This window comes from Macaca thibetana, chromosome 15 (assembly GCF_024542745.1).
Source record: "Macaca thibetana thibetana isolate TM-01 chromosome 15, ASM2454274v1, whole genome shotgun sequence".
Classification (NCBI taxonomy): domain Eukaryota; kingdom Metazoa; phylum Chordata; class Mammalia; order Primates; family Cercopithecidae; genus Macaca; species Macaca thibetana.
The window spans coordinates 37,038,527-37,046,532 of NC_065592.1; positions in this window are offsets into that span (position 1 = coordinate 37,038,527).

An 8,006-nucleotide genomic window follows, 5' to 3' on the forward strand; every position below is an offset into this window, starting at 1 on the left:
AGTCAACCTAGGGTGTCTGTCGAGATATGTCAGATGAAAACATTCAGTAAACAAAGTAATCCTGGAAGTATCAGTCTTACAACATATTTAGAAAAGCTACAATTCTCTAAATTTTGTGCAAATAAACTTGAGAGCATTGCCAATGAAGATGTCTATATCAAATCCAATGGTTTTGAAATATGATTTTTGTTCTTAGGAAATATTTGACATTGTCTTGGGGTCATTCAGTTGGTTGTCACAGTAGAAGAGAGCCAGACCCTACTATCACCTGGTAGCTCGAAGTCAGGCATGTTGCTATAATACTACAATCCAAAAAAGAACAGCCCTGCCCCCCTCCCCATATTATCAACCCCAAGGTGTCAATAATTATGGTGTAGAAAAACTCTAACCTAAGTTGAGGTATGCCAAAAGAAGACATTATATGGGGGAGCTGAAATTAAGAGCAGAGGTTTGGGGTATAAATCAACAATTTAGCAAAAATTCCCAGGAAGAATTCACCCTTTGAAGGACTGTAGAGTTGCTGATCAATGGAGGAAAGATCATGAGAAAGTCATTAGAAACCGGGACACTGCTTACATTCCTGACTTTCCCATCTGCTGCAATGAAAGAATGAACTGGAGATGGGGCATGTGTGTGATTGGGTGCAATAATGGTAGTTCTTGGATTCAGGGATTCTGGGCTCTGTTGTGAACAAGTAGTTTGTAGTTCAGGCTATTAAATTATGCAAAACCCGAGATTCATTCTTTGAAATAACACTTTTTCAGCTTAATTCACGTGATATTTGTGGGGAACAAATTAGATAATTTACATAAAATTACTGATACATGATAAAGTGTTATACATATGTGAGTCTTCCCATTATTCCCATGGACTATTCTACACTTCATATTCATTCTTGGAGTTTATCTGGGTATAAAACCCCAAAACACCTCCCCAAAAGCTATTATATGCAGCTCCATCAAAAATATTTTGACTGTTATCTTTATTATATGTAACCCAGTTTCCCTGTTTCCCAGCTTGGACAGCTTACTACGGAGGAGCTGTGATGACTGACAAAGGGCATTCCTATTCTTAGAAAAGATAATTCACCTCTCCTCCTTCTTTCTTTTTTATTCTTTGAGCACAAGCTGTGCTATTCTGGGGTTGCATAGCAGTCTAGGGTGGATAAGAGAAAGAGGACAATACAGGAAAAGAATATCTAAAGTTTAAGAAAACCATAGAATTAGGGTAAAATATATATTGTAAAGTCAGTGATGCACATACTATGTTTAGACATTTTCCTTCAGGTGCACACAGCCCTACCAGCCCCACCAGGCCTTCCCCTGCTTCCTTATACTTCTTGCTGTAGCTGCAACATTTTGTCTTTTGAAATTCCCTGTAGAAGTACCTTGGAAATGCCAGATGTTGTTGAGACACCTCCTGTGAGCTATGTGCATTTCCAGTTGCCATAGATCATCATCAGCTGTACGAGGATCCCAAGAAAGATGTTAATGCTGCTGTGTTTCCTTTGCATCTAGAGCTTTCACGACTGTATTATGTCAAACCCTGGTCATCAACCTATCTCCAGACTTTATGAGAGACCAGTTAGCAGCCCCTGTATCTGACACCATTCTAGAACTTGTCTGTGTCTGCTCACTGTTTCCCATGGAGACCGAATTACTTGGCCCTGTGAGGAAGCCTTCTCAAAAAAACTATACTATTTGACAATTTGTTGGCAGGTGGTGCCTGTAGAGGTCCATTATCCCTCACTGTACAACATATTGGCTGTCTTCTGCTCCCTCATGTTTTCCATTATTCTTATTCTAACTTTATTGTACAATGGTCTCCACATTTACATAATAACATCTACCTTCATCTCTGGTCTTAGGCCTACCCCCAGAAGCCCCTCTGACATCAGCCCCACATTTCCATCTCACTTTTTCCACTCAAACTTCCATATCCTCTGCTTGATACTCCTTGTCACACAGCTGTTTTCATTGCTTATTTATCTTATATTTGTCCCTCCACCAGCTATCTCATCTTTGCTATGTGTCCTTTCATCCATTAGGCCCAGACTCCCTCCATTTTCCCCTTTTATTACTCTCAATTCTGGATTCCTCTTCATTGTCTGAGTGCTTGTTGCCTCTGGCCTGGCCACTCTCTCACTTTCCTTGCTCTCTCCTTTACCTCTGGGCACCTCTGTTCCTGCAGGGCACAGTTTGCTACGGAAGTCCACGTTTCCAAGTGGCTTTTTTCACACCATTAACACCTTTTCCTCTCTTCCACCAGAACACACTCAGATGCTGAAATCTTCTTGCTCTCAGACTTCTCCATAGCTCTGGTTTCCACCTCTTTACTTAATCATACCATCTCTCAGGGCATAAATATTTCACCAATAAGGGCCCATCCTTTAAATCCCAGTGATTCATTGGCCTGCCATCTTCCACCATCCAGCATATTTGCATTAGCATTACCACTCTCCAATCACACTTTAGGGTCAATTCCATACCTTGTTAGGTCCATTGCAAAAAGCCCCTTCTGGCTGGTCTTGTCTTTCCCAATTATTTCACACATTAAGTGCTCAAGCCTGCCCAGTTCAGCCCTATCAAAGAAGTGGAGGAGACTGCAGAACTCAAAAACCTAGACACCTAATCTGATTTATATTTGCAAATAGAACTTCAATTATAGGACTGGATAAAGGCACCATGAAGCTAAAATGAAATTTTAGGGCAGTGAATTACTTAAGACCCTTTGGGACAAGAATCTGCCAGTCCTGCCAAGAACACTTTCTTTTCAAAAGGAAAATGGAAAAAAAAATATGTGTGTGTGTATATATATGTATGTGTATATATACATATATATATGTGTGTGTGTGTATGTGTGTGTGTGTGTCTGTGTGTGTATATAGTTGCTGGAAGCCAGCCATGATGCTATAATACTACAATCCACAAAAGAACAGCCCTGCCCCCCTCCCAAAATTATCAGTCCCAAAGTGTCAGTATTTATGGTGTAGAAAAACTCTGTCCTAAGTTGAGGTCAAAATTTGTATATAAATTTTGTGTAAATTATGTGTGTGTATATATATATCTCCTCCAAATTATGTATACATATAATATATATATAATTTCCCTTTAACGATCACTGGATTGCACTAACATCCTGTCCTGAAATAAAACATGACTGAAACAATACTTGGGCTCCATTCTGTGCTTAATCATATGATTCCTCCATTCCTGACATTGAATCACTCTATCAAGTATTTTGACAGGCAGAAACTGGAGCATCTAAGAAGAATGGCGAGCAGAACAGACATAGTCCTTGTCCCTCATACATTCAAAAGATCAGAATATATATATGGAAAGAGAGAGAAAGAGAGAGTTGCTTTCAATGGCTTTGGATTCAGAAAAAAAAGGCAAGCAGCAAGAAGGCACATTGTAAATGGCCAATCAGTAACAAACCTGTCTAATCTGAGACCCAGATCAAAGGAGAACTAACATAATGGGCCTGAGGGTCCAGAAACTGATGCCCATTTTGGGATTGATCCTGGAAATACACCTTCATCTTCCAGAATGATTAAGATTCAAGTAGTTGCTAAGAATGATGGTTTCCAGCTGCATCCATGTCCCTACAAAGGACACAAACTCATCCTTTTTTATGGCTGCATAGTATTCCATGGTGTATATGTGCCACATTTTCTTAATCCAATCTGTCACTGATGGACATTTGCAAGAACAGAAAACCAAACACCGCATGTTCTCACTCATAGGTGGGAACTGAACAATGAGATCACTTGGACTCAGGAAGGGGAACATCACACACCGGGGCCTATCATGGGGAGGGGGGAGGGGGGGGGGGATTGCATTGGGAGTTATACCTGATGTAAATGACGAGTTGATGGGTGCAGCACACCAACATGGCACAAGTATACATATGTAACAAACCTGCACGTTATGCACATGTACCCTACAACTTAAAGTATAATAATAATAAATAAATTTAAAAAAAAATTCAAGTAGTTTTGTATTTCACAAATAAATTTTGTGGTGATTGGCTCCTGCATTCACAGTGGGGGAAAATCTGATTCTACTGGGAAGGAATAGCTGCCAGCTGTCCCCTAAGATACCTTTTCAATCCTGATGCAGGTTGCAGAGACTTAACTGCTTCTCTCCACATAGCCATAGTAAATTTCTATAGAGGTCCAGTAGGTTCCCCTTCCTCTGCCTTCATATGCTCTAAAACAGTAGAGAACAAAATGCATCCAGCTCTGTGGTGTGTAGGTATGCAGCAGGCAGGGAGGCAACTGAAGCTACTCACCTAGACTGAGAAAAACATATCAGAGATAAAATAGGGCTGTTAAGCAGTGTAAGGGCTTGGCGGTCATCTGTAAGATGTGGTACAGCATGTATCAGAACAATAGATGTTATGACTACTCTGTTCCTTCCCTTAACATGTTTTTAAGTTTCCATTTCATGATAAAGGTAACATTATACAAGGCAGAAGGAATGGCCTGCCTTCATATCTGATCATCCTCTTACAGCAGGGCTGGCATCTCTTATAAATATGGAGCACAGGGGTTAGGAGCTGCCTGAAAGATCAGGCTAACTCATACACTAGCTTTCTGCCATGGTTCTCCTTAGCACAAATCTAGCAACATATAGTGTTACATATAGCAGGGATGCTCATAAAGCAAGTGTTAATTGAGGTGGTACTTTTTTAAGAGAAGGAAATATGAAAGATTCAATTTCCTGTGTGGAGAAAAGGAGTCTGCCAGGGATTCCAGCCAGTCTTAAGTCTAAGAAACGGAATCAATATTGCCCTTAAACAATCATTGGATTGCACTAACATCCTGTCCTGAAAGAAAACATAACTGAAACAATACTTGGGCTCCATTCTATGCTTAATCATATGATTCCTCCATTCCTGACATTTAATTACTCTATCAAGTATTTTGACATGCAGAAGCTGGAGCATCTAAGAAGAATGGTGAACAAAACAGACACAGTCCTTGTCCCTCATAAATTCAAAATATCAGAAAATATACAACTATGATATCTCCTGTTAACAAAAATCAAATAATCTACTATTATTAAAGAGACCTAATTTATAGATTTCATATCACAGTGTACATTCAGAGTAAAAGAGGTACTTTTTACTGAATCCCTACAACTACCCTACACAATCATCAATATTGATAATTCTATTTAACACATGACTAAGCTTAGAGAATTTTACTTTGATTCTAAAAATCTTTGCATTGACTCTATATCCTATGTTGCAAATGAACTGAACCTAAAATACCAGAAGTAGTCGTAGAATAAGACAGATGCTAAAAGATGTAAGGATTTGTAAGATTTGGGTTTTTCCTAAAGGAAATAGCAAACCATTAAAAAGTTCCAACCACAGGTTTTGAAGTCTGATTAACATTTTAAAAAGATCCCCCAGAAGCTATGAAGAGAATAAATTGTATGTTGGTAAGAATAGATTCAAGAAAACAGGTTAGGGACTGCTTTTAGAAAAAGTTAATGTGATTGGAAAATTGAATCCATGACCAGATAATGAGGAAGAGGTAATAAAATGCCACCAGATCTCTGCATGAGCAAATAGATGGTTACAAGTATGCTTTCATTGAATTATAAAAGCCTAGAAAAGAAGCTAATTTTTTTTGTGTCAGAAATATATGTATTTGTTTTAAGGGAAGAGTGGATCTCTCTTCAAAGCACATGGCCTATTATAGTGAGTGTTGGGTCTATAATTTCATTTATATAATATGTGGGTTACAAAGTATTCTAAAATTACAAATAGCTGTCTTCTCAACTCAGAAGTTTATTATATTCTTTCAGGCAAAGTTTGGTTCATTACGGACATTTAAATAATATTTATTTCTGTGTATTCTTCACTAGCAATAGCAGCGATGTAACATTTGTTGGGCCACATCAATGACTTTGATATCAGGATTATGCTCTTAAATTCTCCTTTTTCTTCAATAGCAGCATCATTTTCTGATCCATAGAACAAAATAATTTGAGCAAAAAAATTGAAGATATGATAAATAAAGTTATTTTCATGTACTTATCTCTTTTTAAACTAAGGCTTTGCCATCTGTTCTCTTTTCTTTACATGTTTAGGATGTATATAATTAACTGTGCAATCATGTCATAAAAGGAAGGATATGAGTGATTTCAGTGCATCCTGTTTTTTTTTATACAGTACATCTGTTATGAAAAGATTCTCTACTAAACACATGTTTCAGGTACAAATCAAAGGAAATCATTTTTTCTTTGATCAACTCTTCCTAAAATGCACAGAAAATGGGAGTAAATTTAAGAATTCAATTTTCACTGAAAGCACACAGTAAGTTATCAGTAAGACTAGGGTCACTTACTTCCTATATTATTTACAGCACAAGCAATATAATGCACTGTATTTTATCTCCAGTTTTATCTATCTGCCAAAATTCAATAAACTCTGCAAAACTTATTCTCCAACTTGATGTGCTTCTTGTGTCTGTAGCACTAATAACATACTGTTTGTTCTGCTTGAAACATCCTCATAGATTTGAACATTCTCTGCACAGCTCATCTTTCCAAACATTTTATATCTTACCTTATATTTATCAGAACATCACATTTATACTCTTTTATTGAAATGGCTTAATTTTCCATTTCCACCAATTGAACATAAACTCTGTTAAGCTACAGATGTTATCTTTCTTGCATAACTTAGTATCCTACAAATGTAACTAATAGTGTATGCTCAAAAATATTTGATGAACCAATTGAATTAGTATATGGTGCCTTATTGTCACCAATCTTGAACAAAGAATATGTGACTAAAAATGAAAAGTAGTCAATTACTGATTATTAATGAAGATGCATCCATGAGGTTATATATAATAACTTTATTAAAAAGCTATCTACTTCTGTGGGTAATTGGAGATATCCTTCATGGATTTCAAAGTCACAATAAAGAGGGAGTTTTAAATTTGGAAAATTTGAAAACCAAATGTGTAGATATGTTTGTGTGCATTTACTAAAATATAAAATCTGACATTACGTTGTAGAAAAACTTTAAGAAAATTGTAGAAAATGAGCTTTGAAAGTACTAACACTGTGGGAGAGAAATCCTGTATTTAATAACAAAAGAAAAAATAAGTAAATTGGAGCATAGAACTATTGCCTCTCTGTAAATTTTACATGAGAATGAGACCTGGATAGTTGAAATCCAAATCATCAGCTTTGCCCTGAAATGCAGTCAAGTGTATGTAATTTTCAACTCAAAATTTTACACCAACAAAAAATATTTTTAAAACTGATTGCAAAATAAGGATAATTTATAGATTTGACCATATTTGAAATCAAAAAACAAATCTTTACTAATAGAAATGGAGTAAAACTATATGTATTAGGTTCATTGACTATGGTAAAATTCATCAAGAAATCAAAAGAAAAATAAAATTAGAAAATCTCCATTGAATTTTCAGATTAAGCAATACTTATCTAAATGCTACAATTTAGTTATACTTTAAATAAAATAATGTTAATTGATATGAATATCTACATTATCAGGAAACAAAGTTATTCTTAAACAGAAAGTTGGAGCTTTAAATACATTCTGTTGTAAAACCAAAAAACCTAAATATAAATTATTTAAATATTCATATCAACATGTTGAAAAATAAATTGTAAACTAAACTAAATTAAGAGGAAAAAATAATAATTGAGCAGTAATTAAGACAATTAAATAAAAATGTACAATAGAGAAAACAGAGTCAAAAATTGACTTCATAAAAAATTTACTAACATGATAAAACTAAGTTAAGAGTAATCAAGTATAAACTGTGGCACAGATAACCTATGTCAGAAATAAACAAGTGATATTATTAAGGATTTTAGAAGCATTAAATTATCATGAAGAAATATAAAATCTTTGCATTAAGAAATGCAAATCAAAACCACAATGAGATACCATCTCACACCAGTTAGAATGGCAATCATTAAAAAGTCAGGAAACAACAGGTGCTGGAGAGG